The sequence below is a fragment of the Hemiscyllium ocellatum genome (assembly GCF_020745735.1).
Source record: "Hemiscyllium ocellatum isolate sHemOce1 chromosome X unlocalized genomic scaffold, sHemOce1.pat.X.cur. SUPER_X_unloc_2, whole genome shotgun sequence".
Lineage (NCBI taxonomy): Eukaryota > Metazoa > Chordata > Chondrichthyes > Orectolobiformes > Hemiscylliidae > Hemiscyllium > Hemiscyllium ocellatum.
The window spans coordinates 248,501-259,896 of NW_026867592.1; the positions used below are offsets into that span (position 1 = coordinate 248,501).

General features: G+C 46.8%; 1 non-coding gene across 1 annotated transcript; it reads left to right on the top strand.

Moving 5' to 3' along the window:
• The first annotated feature begins 11,323 nt into the window (after window positions 1-11,323).
• trnar-ucg (transfer RNA arginine (anticodon UCG)) lies at window positions 11,324-11,396 on the top strand. Its single transcript has one exon. It is a non-coding gene; the product is annotated as a tRNA-Arg (tRNA).

The following is an 11,396-nucleotide window of genomic DNA, read 5'->3' on the forward strand; positions in this document are numbered from 1 at the left end:
AGCAGGTCTGCAGTGTCTCCTGCCTCACCTCGTTATTTCCACCAAACTGGGAAAGAAGCGTGGCTGGGGGTGGGTTGGAGTAACAGAGGAGCGGAAGCAGAAATGTTTGTGAAATAATTGAAATAAACTCCACGTTCAATTAATAGTTAGAGAGAAATAAAACTCACTCGTGGAATGAAACCAGGAATCATCAGCCGGATCACCGACTCAAACAGCATGCTGAATTGTTTGGTCGGAGATCATACACTTGCAACAAGTTGACACAGTCACACATCAATACAATCAGCGATCACCGTTCAGATTTGAACGGAATAACCCCCATCTACTTTGCAAGTGCATTAACCAACTAAACCACATCACCAGGACATGAGCAGCTTCACTTACCGATATGTGCAGTCCGGTAACCACCTGGTCACTAAGTCCGAAATGTGTTTTCGGTATCACTGTTGCTCAGTGAGAATTGCAATCAACCTAAACTTTTGCCAAAACAGTTCACAGCTGAACATTCTTCACTGGAAATGGACAGAAATAAAAGACAATCTCCTTTAGCCTTGGCTTCAACATGATTCTTTCCATCCCTCTAAACTGACAGGGTAAAGAGGATGTGTTCAACCTCTTGGCGTCCCTTCATCATATTAATGCACACTCTCAGGGAACCTCACACCAAGAGGAACAGGGTCATTGAGGTGAATTGGCCAGCTGTGGTGTTTGAGTCAGTGTAAACAGTGAAGGATGACCCATGAACACCGACACTGACACCATCAGCTCCACCTCACATCCTGCCCCATGCCTCCCACTCATCTTTGCTGTTGTCATAAACATGGTCCCTTTTTTTCCAAACGTTGTTCCTTCTCTCAGGCATATTCTGTCCTTGATTATTTTTCAGATGGATAATAAAGCAGGCCAGGCTTACGATGAGACCGGTTTGGTACAGAGATGAAAAGGGTTTTGAGAAGCCTTTTATTTAGATATAAACAGATGAGACTTCAGGCCAAAGTGGTCATCTTTTAGAAGTCACGTAAAAACAATGACTGCAGATGCTGGAAACCAGGTTCTGGATCAGTGGTGCTGGAAGAGCACAGCAGTTCAGGCAGCATCCAAAGTGCAGAGAAATCGATGTTTCAGGCAAAAGCCCTTCATCAGGAATAAAGGCAGAGAGCCTGAAGCGTGGGGAGATAAGCGAGAGGAGGGTGGGGGTGGGGAGAGAGTAGCATAGAGTACAATGGGTGAGTGGGGGAGGGGATGAGGGTGATAGGTCAGGGAGGAGAGGGTGTAGTGGATAGGTGGAAAAGGAGCTAGGCAGGTAGGGCAAGTCCGGACAAGTCATGGGGACAGTGCTGAGCTGGAAGTTTGGAACTAGGGTGAGGTGGGGGAAGGGGAAATGAGGAAACAGGTGAAGTCCACATTGATGCCCTGGGGTTGAAGTGTTCCGAGACGGAAGATGAGGCGTTCTTCCTCCAGGCGTCTGGTGGTGAGGGAGCGGCGGTGAAGGAGGGCCAGGACCTCCATGTCCTCGGCAGATTGGGAGGGGGAGTTGAAATGTTGGGCCACGGGGCGGTGTGGTTGATTGGTGGCCTGTGCAATGAAAGGAGAGTGGTCAGCTCTCTAGCTGAGCAGTTCAGTTCAGTCCAGAACTGGTTGGAAGTTTAACAGTGAGCTGTGTGGAAACTCCCTGTTCTGCGCTTCTCACCTCAACCTGGAAGCATTTGACCTGTTTTTGTCCTCTGTTTTAAAGGGGGGTTGCTTATTGGGACTGTTGTGTATATTCGGAACAGCAAGCTTAGGTTAACTTTGGATAGATTGAGTTCTGTAGGGATTCCTAATTCTGTCGTTCGTGTTTCATGGTGTAATTTTGTGAATTATTTTATTCTCTGATTTAAACCTGGTAGTCAACTTCGCTAACTGAATCTGGGTAATTGTAAATGTACACTTACCAATACAAATTCCAAAGCTATGGGCTGGGCTGCCTGCTCACGAATGTTTTGAGCGGTCTGTCCTAGTCCATAACACGGTTCACCGTTATTTCACTTCCCTGCTCCACGTTTCAACTTAAACCCGGCTGTTTGCAGATGTCCGAATAGACCCTCTCACTGTTAGAAACGCATTCCTGGGATATCGCTGTCACTCAGTGGGATAGGACTCACTGCCCATCCCTAATTACTCCAGAGATTCAGGGAATACCCTAATGTCCCGGACACTTGAATCCCTCAGCGCGGTTGTACAGCCATGATACCGCTGGGAAGGGAGGTCCAGGATTTAGACCCAGCGACACTGAAGGGACAGCGGTACATTTCCAACTCAGAACGGTGAGATGATTGGAGGGGGATTTCCGGTGGTCGGTTCCCCGTGTATCTGCTGCCAGTGTTCTTCGAGTTCGATGCAAACAATCACTGGGCTGGTTCTGGCCAGAAACCACATGTGTCTTCTGTGTGCAACGAGGAACGGATTCTCATTCAGGCAATTCACACCAAGACAAATAAATCTTCATTCCCTTACTGGGAAACGTATCCAAGTCTGGACGATGCAAACACGGACTCTTCAGCAGGGACTCCCTTCCGTGCTGCTGACTGTAACCTTTGTGACCTGACTTACACACAGTTTTTTTGTTTAGATTAGATTCTCTACCGTGTGGAAACAGGCCCTTCGACCCAACAAGTCCACACTGCCCCTCCGAAGAGAAACCCACCCAAACCCGCTCCCCTACCCTCTATTTACCCCCTGGCTATCGCACCTAACACTGTGGTCAATTTAGCACGGCCAATTCCACTGACCCGCACATCTTTGGATTGTGGGTGGAAACCGGAGCACCCTGTCCCTGTCCTTTGGGTTATAACCACCTTCAGCAGCAATGCTTCTCTCTCCAAGTTTCCGAACAGTTCATGTTTTCGCCCTGGGATTCAATGTGAAGATAGTGGCGCTTTGATAAATTGATGTTGTTCAGGAGTAGCACTGAAAGAAGGTACAGAACAGCCTGATGATAACAAGGGCTCGTTCTGAGGCGATGGCTTGTGGTGAAGTGGCGCTATCTACAAATAGACAATAGACAACAGGTGCAGGAGTAGGCCATTCAGCCCTTCGAGCCTGCACCACCATTCAATATGATCATGGCTGATCATCCTTAATTAGTATCCTCTTCCTGCCTTATCTCCATAACCCTTGATTCCACTATCCTTGAGAGCTCTATCCAACTCTTTCTTAAATGAATCCAGAGACTGGGCCTCCACTGCCCTCTGGGGCAGAGCATTCCACACAGCCACCACTTTCTGGGTGAAGACGTTTCTCCTCATCTCTCTCCTAAATGGTCTACCCCGTATTTTTAAGCTTGTGTCCTCTGGTTCGGCACTCACCCATCAGCGGAAACATGTTTCCTGCCTCCAGAGTGTCCAATCCTTTAATAATCTTATGATGGGTCAGGGAACCCGTCTGATTCTAAGCAGCGTAATGGATAACGTGACCAACTTCGCATCAGAAGGTTGTAGATTCGAGTCCTACCTGGCTTGGGAGCAATGAGAGCTTTATTCCGCATGCTTCCTTTTGCATTTCCGTTTCTGAGGTGATGGAATTGCATTCTTGCGTTTTGGATTTGAAAGTTGCATTTCAGCCCGTTGCAGCTCATTCTCACACAGGTGTATGTCAGCTTCTGAGGAGCTGTGGGGATTTCATCAGTGCTCTGTCGAATTTGAAAGCAGTATTTAGGTCCATTACAATCTGTTGTCAGACCGATGCATAGCAGGTCCTGATTTGACACAATGTGAGGAGCTGCTGGGATGAGAACCGTGTGTTTTGCAATTGGAAATTGCATTCCTGACCATTGTAGCTCATTGTCAGACCGGTGGATGACAGCTCCTGTTATGTCAGGGTCTGTGCAGCTGCAGGGATTGGATCAGTACGTTTTTAAATTTAAAAGCTGCAATCGGGTCTGTTGACCGTTTTAAATTCCAGCTCACCGCAGCATCTCTCATTGTCTGTCCAACTGGCTTGAGTTGCACCTAAAGCTGCCTTTTGCTGGAGAAGCAGGTATGCGAGGTCGGAGGGCAAAAGTGAAGCACAAGGGGCGGGTATAATGCTGAGAGTTTTGCCCCTCACAGGGTATGAGTCTGTGTGTCTCTCTCTGTGGGTGAAAATAAGGATGTGTTCGTCAAGGGTGGGCACAAAACAGTGTGATCATTTCAAACTTCAGTCCCATTGCTGTGTCATTTAAGATCACTGGGAGAATCTCTTTAACATGTTCACTGCAAACATCCGAACATACAATGTTATGGGTCAAGACCTGGAATCTGCGACTAGAAAAGCTGGATGTCTTTGAGCCGCACTGCACGATGGGCTGAATGGTCGTTTCTCATTCTGCAAAACTTCAAAGACAAATTGAAATTAATGGACAGATAAAAAATAATCAGAAAGAAAAAGACAAAAGCGGTATCACTGAGAATAAATGCGAATGCTTCTCCCACCTTCTCATGTTACCTTCTGGTTCAGATTCGGTTCTCTCACCGCCGCGGCACTGGTTCTATTCCCGGTCAGGGAATGTGTGTTGTGTTCTGTAAACATATCGTGGTAACCGTATTCCTGACCAATTTTCCTCAAACCAGCAAGTTCATTGGATTTGTCCCAATCGTTAATAAGATTAACATAAAACAGAGAGCTGCAGATGCTGGGAATCCGAAACCAAAAACAAGAATTGATGGAGAAACTCAGCAGGCCCGGCAACATGTGTGGAGAGAAGCAGGGTTAGTGTTTCAGAGAGACAGAACCAGGTTAGTTATACATTTCTATGTAATAGGGCCGAGAAAATGATCAGATTTATCTGTCAGAATGTTTATCAAAATCTCTCATTAGCTTACAGCGTTACAAATTCAAAAGGACTCTACCGGCTGTAATGCTGTTTCTATTGCCCCGAGCTGCTGAAAGGCTGTGTTCAAATGATTATTTATTTTTGTCGTTTAGTTTCTGTCAGTTCACAGCCATGTCGAAAGGAGAATTGGTCCTTTCAGTGTTTACTTCAACATGTCTCGATTTGTGTCTCTTTCTCTGTGTATCCACCTGACCCTCTTCCACATTCTTCGACTCTCTGTCTGTCCATATCCCTTATTCCCCATCTCTGTTCTTCACAAAGCCTGACATTAGGAGACAGTTTGAGAGTGGAGCTGCTGAAAGGCTCTCTCCACCCTGGCTGGACTGTGTAGAACTGGGCTCACATTCTCCAATTAATGTGTCTGTCCCTTCGACCTGAGGTCAGGAGACATTTCTTCCTCAATATATTATCACACTTACAAATTCAAAATACAATACCTAATCCAACAGGAAAAAAACACAATTACACTACAGCTATAGGAGCACAATGGTGTATTCACTGTTGGTGTGAAATGAATTAACGGTGACAGCAGAGAATCAGGGGGGATCAGACCGTGTTGTTTGTGTCATTACCAGATCATTCCCCAGCAGGTCTGCAGTGTCTCCTGCCTCACCTCGTTATTTCCACCCAAACTGGGAAAGAAGCGTGGCTGGGGGTGGGCTGGAGTAACAGAGGAGCGGAAGCAGAAATGTTTGTGAAACAATTGAAATAAACTCCAGGTTCAATTAATAGTTAAAGAGAAATAAAAACTCACTCGTGGACTTAAACCATGAATCATCAGCCGGATCATCGACTCAAACAGCATGCTGAATTGTTTGATCGGAGATCATACACTTGCAACAAGTTGACACAGTCACACATCAATACAATCAACGATCACCGTTCAGATTTGAACGGAATAACCCCCATCTACTTCGCCGGTGCATTAACCAACTAAACCAACAGCACCAGGACATGAGCAGCTTCACTTACCGATATGTGCAGTCCGGTAACCACCTGGTCACTAAGTCCGAAATGTGTTTTCGGTATCACTCTTGCTCAGTGAGAATTGCAATCAACCTAAACTTTTGCCAAAACAGTTCACAGCCGAACATTCTTCACTGGAAATGGACAGAAATAAAACACAATCTCCTTTTGCATTGGCTTCAACATGATTCTTTCGATCCCTCTAAACTGACAGGGTAAAGAGGATGTGTTCAACCTCTTGGCGTCCCTTAATCATATTAACACACACTCTCAGGGAACCTCACACCAAGAGGAACAGGGTCATTGAGGTGAATTGGTCAGCTGTGGTGTTTGAGTCAGTGTAAACAGTGAAGGATGACCCGTGAACACCGACACTGACACCATCAGCTCCACCTCACATCCTGCCCCATGCCTCCCACTCATCTTTGCTGTTGTCATAAACCTGGTCCCTTTTTTTTCCAAACGTTGTTCCTTCTCTCAGGCATATTCTGTCCTTGATTATTTTTCAGATGGATAATAAAGCAGGCCAGGCTTACGATGAGACCGGTTTGGTACAGAGATGAAAAGGGTTTTGAGAAGCCTTTTATTTAGACATAAACAGATGAGACTTCAGGCCAAAGTGGTCATCTTTTAGAAGTCACGTAAAAACAATGACTGCAGATGCTGGAAACCAGGTTCTGGATCAGTGGTGCTGGAAGAGCACAGCAGTTCAGGCAGCATCCAAAGTGCAGAGAAATCGACATTTCGGGCAAAAGCCCTTCATCAGGAATAAAGGCAGTGAGCCTGAAGCGTGGGGAGATAAGCTAGAGGAGGGTGGGGGTGGGGAGAGAGTAGCATAGAGTGCAATGGGTGAGTGGGGGAGGGGATGAAGGTGATCGGTCAGGGAGGAGAGGGTGGAGTGGATAGGTGGAAAAGGAGCTAGGCAGGTAGGGCAAGTCCGGACAAGTCATGGGGACAGTGCTGAGCTGGAAGTTTGGAACTAGGGTGAGGTGGGGGAAGGGGAAATGAGGAAACTGTTGAAGTCCACATTGATGCCCTGGGGTTGAAGTGTTCCGAGGCGGAAGGTGAGGCGTTCTTCCTCCAGGCGTCTGGTGGTGAGGGAGCGGTGGCGAAGGGGGCCCAGGACCTCCATGTCCTCGGTAGAGTGGGAGGGGGAGGTGAAATGCTGGGCCACGGGGCGGTGTGGTTGATTGGTGGCCTGTGCAATGAAAGGAGAGTGGTCAGCTCCCTAGCTAAGCAGTTCAGTTCAGTCCAGAACTGGTTGGAAGTTTAACAGTGAGCTGTGTGGAAACTCCCTGTTCTGCGCTTCTCACCTCAACCTGGAAATATTTGATCTGTTTTTGTCCTCTGTTTTAAAGGGTGGTTGCTTATTGGGACTGTTGTGTGTATTCGGAACAGCACGCTTAGGTCAAGTTTGGATATACTGAGTTCTGTAGGGATTCCTAATTCTGTCGCTCGTGTTTCATGGTGTAATTTTGTGAATGATTTTATTCTCTGATTTAAACCTGGTAGTCAACTTCGCTAACTGAATCTGGGTAATTGTAACTGTACACTTACCGATACAAATTCCAAAGCTATGGGCTGGGCTGCCTGCTCACGAATGTTTTGAGCGGTCTGTCCTAGTCCATAACACGGTTCACCGTTATTTCACTTCCCTGCTCCACGTTTCACCTTAAACCCGGCCGTTTGCAGATGTCCGAATAGACCCTATCACTGTTAGAAACGCATTCCTGGGATATCGCTGTCACTCAGTGGGATAGGACTCACTGCCCATCCCTAATTACTCCAGAGATGCAGGGAATACCTTAATGTCCCGGACACTTGAATCCCTCGGCGCGTTTGTACAGCCATGATACCGCTGGGAAGGGAGGTCCAGGATTTAGACCCAGCGACACTGAAGGGACAGCGATACATTTCCAACTCAGAAAGGTGAGATGATTGGAGGGGGATTCCCGGTGGTCGGTTCCCCGTGTATCTGCTCCCAGTGTCCTTCGAGATCGATGCAAACAATCACTGGGCTGATTCTGGCAGAAACCACATGCGTTTTCAATGTGCAACGAGGAACGGATTCTCATTCAGGCAATTCACACCAAGACAAATAAATCTTCATTCCCTGACTGGGAATCGTATCCAAGACTGGGCGATACAAATTCGGACTCTTCAGCAGGGACTCCCTCCCGTGCTGCTGACTGTAACTTTTGTGACCTGACTTACACACAGTCTTTTTGTTTAGATTAGATTCTCTATCGTGTGGAAACAGGCCCTTCGGCCCAACAAGTCCACATTGCCCCTCCGAAGAGAAACCCACCCAAACCCATTCTCCTACCCTCTATTTACCACCTGACTATCGCACCTAACACTGTGGTCAATTTAGCACGGCCAATTCCACTGACCTGCTCATCTTTGGATTGTGGGAGGAAACCCTGTCCCTGTCCTTTGGGTTATAACCACCTTCAGCAGCAATGCTTCTCTCTGCAAGTTTCCGAACAGTTCATGTTAGCGCCCTCGGATTCATCGCGGAGGTGACCCTGGCAAGTTGTCAATATGTAGTGTAAACACGGACTTCGGTCAGAAACACCCAGACACACCATGTACCGATATTTATATCTTTCAAAAACTGAGGCAATTGAATTCAAACAAATGCAGAACGATGCTCTTCCCTCAGCTCCACAGACAGAGGAACTCGGGAAAGCAGCGGCGTGACATGGTTCTATAGGTATAGCTGAGTGATTGCACTTATAACCAGGCAATCCCGTTTCTTATTGCGGTGTGGAATCCTGCTGCCGGTGGCTGAAGGCAGAGCAAGAGGGAGTTTGTTTCGCATCTCTGTGTTTGGGATTCCAATCCCGGCGGGAAAACACTTCTTCCAGGCGCAACACCGAGGGCCGAAGGGCCTGTACTGTGCTGTATTTTTCTATGTTCTATGAAACCTGAGGGCCAACTTTTATACACAAAGACCGATAAGCATATAGAATTAGCTGCCAGTGGAAGTGGTTGAGGGAGAAACATTAACAATATTTAAAAGGTATTTGGACAAATACATGCACAGGAATTGTTCAGAAGGATAAAGGGCCAAGTGCAGGGAAATAAGATTATCGTGGAAGGATAATTTGGTTGGCATGGATCAGTTTGAGCCAAAGCCCTGTCTCTGTGATGTGCAACTCTCACACTCTCGGACACAAATCAGATACCAGAAATGTTGGAGAATGCAAATTTTACTGAGTGGGGGAACTGAGGCTGATCAATATTAGTGAAGAAATGTTGCTTTGATAATTGCGGGGATGGACGGTGGATCAACCCACAGGGCCTGATAATCTACATCCAAGCGTACTTCACAAAGTGGTTCCAGCAATAGATAATGCATTCACTGCCAGGATTGTCTACATTCCGATACAGTCCCTGCAGACTGGAGAGCAGCTGATATCACTCGAATATTAAAAAATGGAGACATTGTCTTTGTTTTCTCTATAATCCTGAAATTTCCTGCGGTAGTTCGGAGTTCAACTGAGCCTCTCTTCGGGCGGAGTGTGTCCCCATGATGCATCGTACAATAAACTGATTAATACTCAAGGTCTGCCTGCAGTGATTTTCTACAGCAGCGCGTGTGTTTAATTATGTAACTGCATATACATTTCTGTGTCTATTGCCATGTAAGCACATCATATTGCCACGAAACCACTTTGGGTGTCAGAGGTCACCGGCATGCTCTCGTCGTTGGAAGATGCTCACGTGTATTTCAGATAATGTGCTTTCATGCAATGCAGTTTTCCTGCTTGATGAAGAGATGGTATACTAGCCTTCATTGTGAGAGGTTGAGTCCAGGAGCAGGGATGTGTTGTCGCCTTGGTGAGGCCACACCTCCAATATTGTTTGCCGTTTTGGTCTCCTTTTCTGAGGAATGTATTATCTATCCTGTCTAGTCCTGTTAAGATTTTATAAGTCTCTATGAGATTCCTTCCTCATCCGTCTGAACTCGGGAGGAAACAATCCTAACGCAGTTAATCTCTCCTCATACGTCAGCCCCACCATCCCCTCAACCAGCCTGGTAACCCTTCACTGCACTCCCTCAAGAGCAAGACCATATTATTCTTCATCATTCTTGAAGCAGATCCTTTGCCTGACTGTAGAAAATCTCACCATGCAGAAAGTAAATTCACAAGTCACATGCATCCATTCCGCACTCATGCTCGGGCACACTTGTTTGATAATTTAGGGACTCTGCATTTGAGAGGACGCAGAATGTGCGAATTTGTAACGTCACCTCCAAACCTCAGCATAGCAACTGGGATAATCTCGTCCACATCCCAATTACACCCAACATGTCTTTCACTCCTCCCTCTTCATCTTCCAGGGCTGTATAATTCCTTGCAAGCACATCTGTGCCTCTCGGTTGTCCAGACTGAAATAAAGAGTATTGTTGTGACAAGATCTGCTGTTGGAATTGCTGAGGGAACTCAGCAGGAGCGGCAGTGCCTGAGGGAGGAAACGGAATTCTCATAAATTTCCGTAGAAATTCTGAAACGGCGTCTCTGATTCTCTCTCCACAGATGCGGCCAGACCGGATGATTTTTTGTTTTCCTGCAGTTTCTGCTTTTGCTTTTAGCTGAATGTCTATTCCATTGACCGGAATGATACACCCAGACACACCATGTACCGATATTTATATCTTTCAAAAACTGAGGCAATTGAATTCAAACAAATGCAGAACGATGCTCTTCCCTCAGCTCCACAGACAGAGGAACTCGGGAAAGCAGCGGCGTGACATGGTTCTATAGGTATAGCTGAGTGATTGCACTTATAAACAGGAAATCCCGTTTCTTATTGCGGTGTCGAATCCTGCTGCCGGTGGCTGAAGGCAGAGCAAGAGGGAGTTTGTTTCGCATCTCTGTGTTTGGGATTCCAATCCCGGCGGGAAAACACTTCTTCCAGGTCACAAGTGGCGTCAATCTCCAATGCACTCCCTGAACAGCTCGGATTCACCCGTGCACCCTGATGAAGGGCTTATGCCCGAAACGTCGAATTTCCTATTCCTTGGATGCTGCCTGACCTGCTGTGCTTTAACCAGCAACACATTTTCAGCTGTGATCTCCTGCATCTGCAGACCTCATTTTTCACCCGTGCATTGCCAGCTTTGTGTGAATTGGTGTATTTCCAGATTCCTGACTAGAGTTTTCTCGCTGAATTTGGTCAAGGCATTGACTGGAATAGACCATGATTCAATGTATGAAAGTACATTTCACTGGGGTAGAACCGAAACCCGCATAGTGACTGTGAATAAAACAGTGGAAACTCTCAGCACAGGAACAAGAGACACTGAAGCAGACACATGAGGACAAATATCTTTTCTCTGTCAGTGAAAGGCGCTGCTTCACAAAGGGGAGACTTCGAGGTGAAGCAGTGACGGTGATAATTTCTGCTGATTATTCACCCGATGAAGGCCGTTTCTGACCGAAGTCCGTGTTTACATTACATACTGACAACCTGTCAGCGCCAGCACAGCGATTGGGGCCAGTAGCGTAATGGATAACGCGTCTGACTTCGGATCAGGAGATTGTAGGTTCGAGTCCTACCTGGCTCG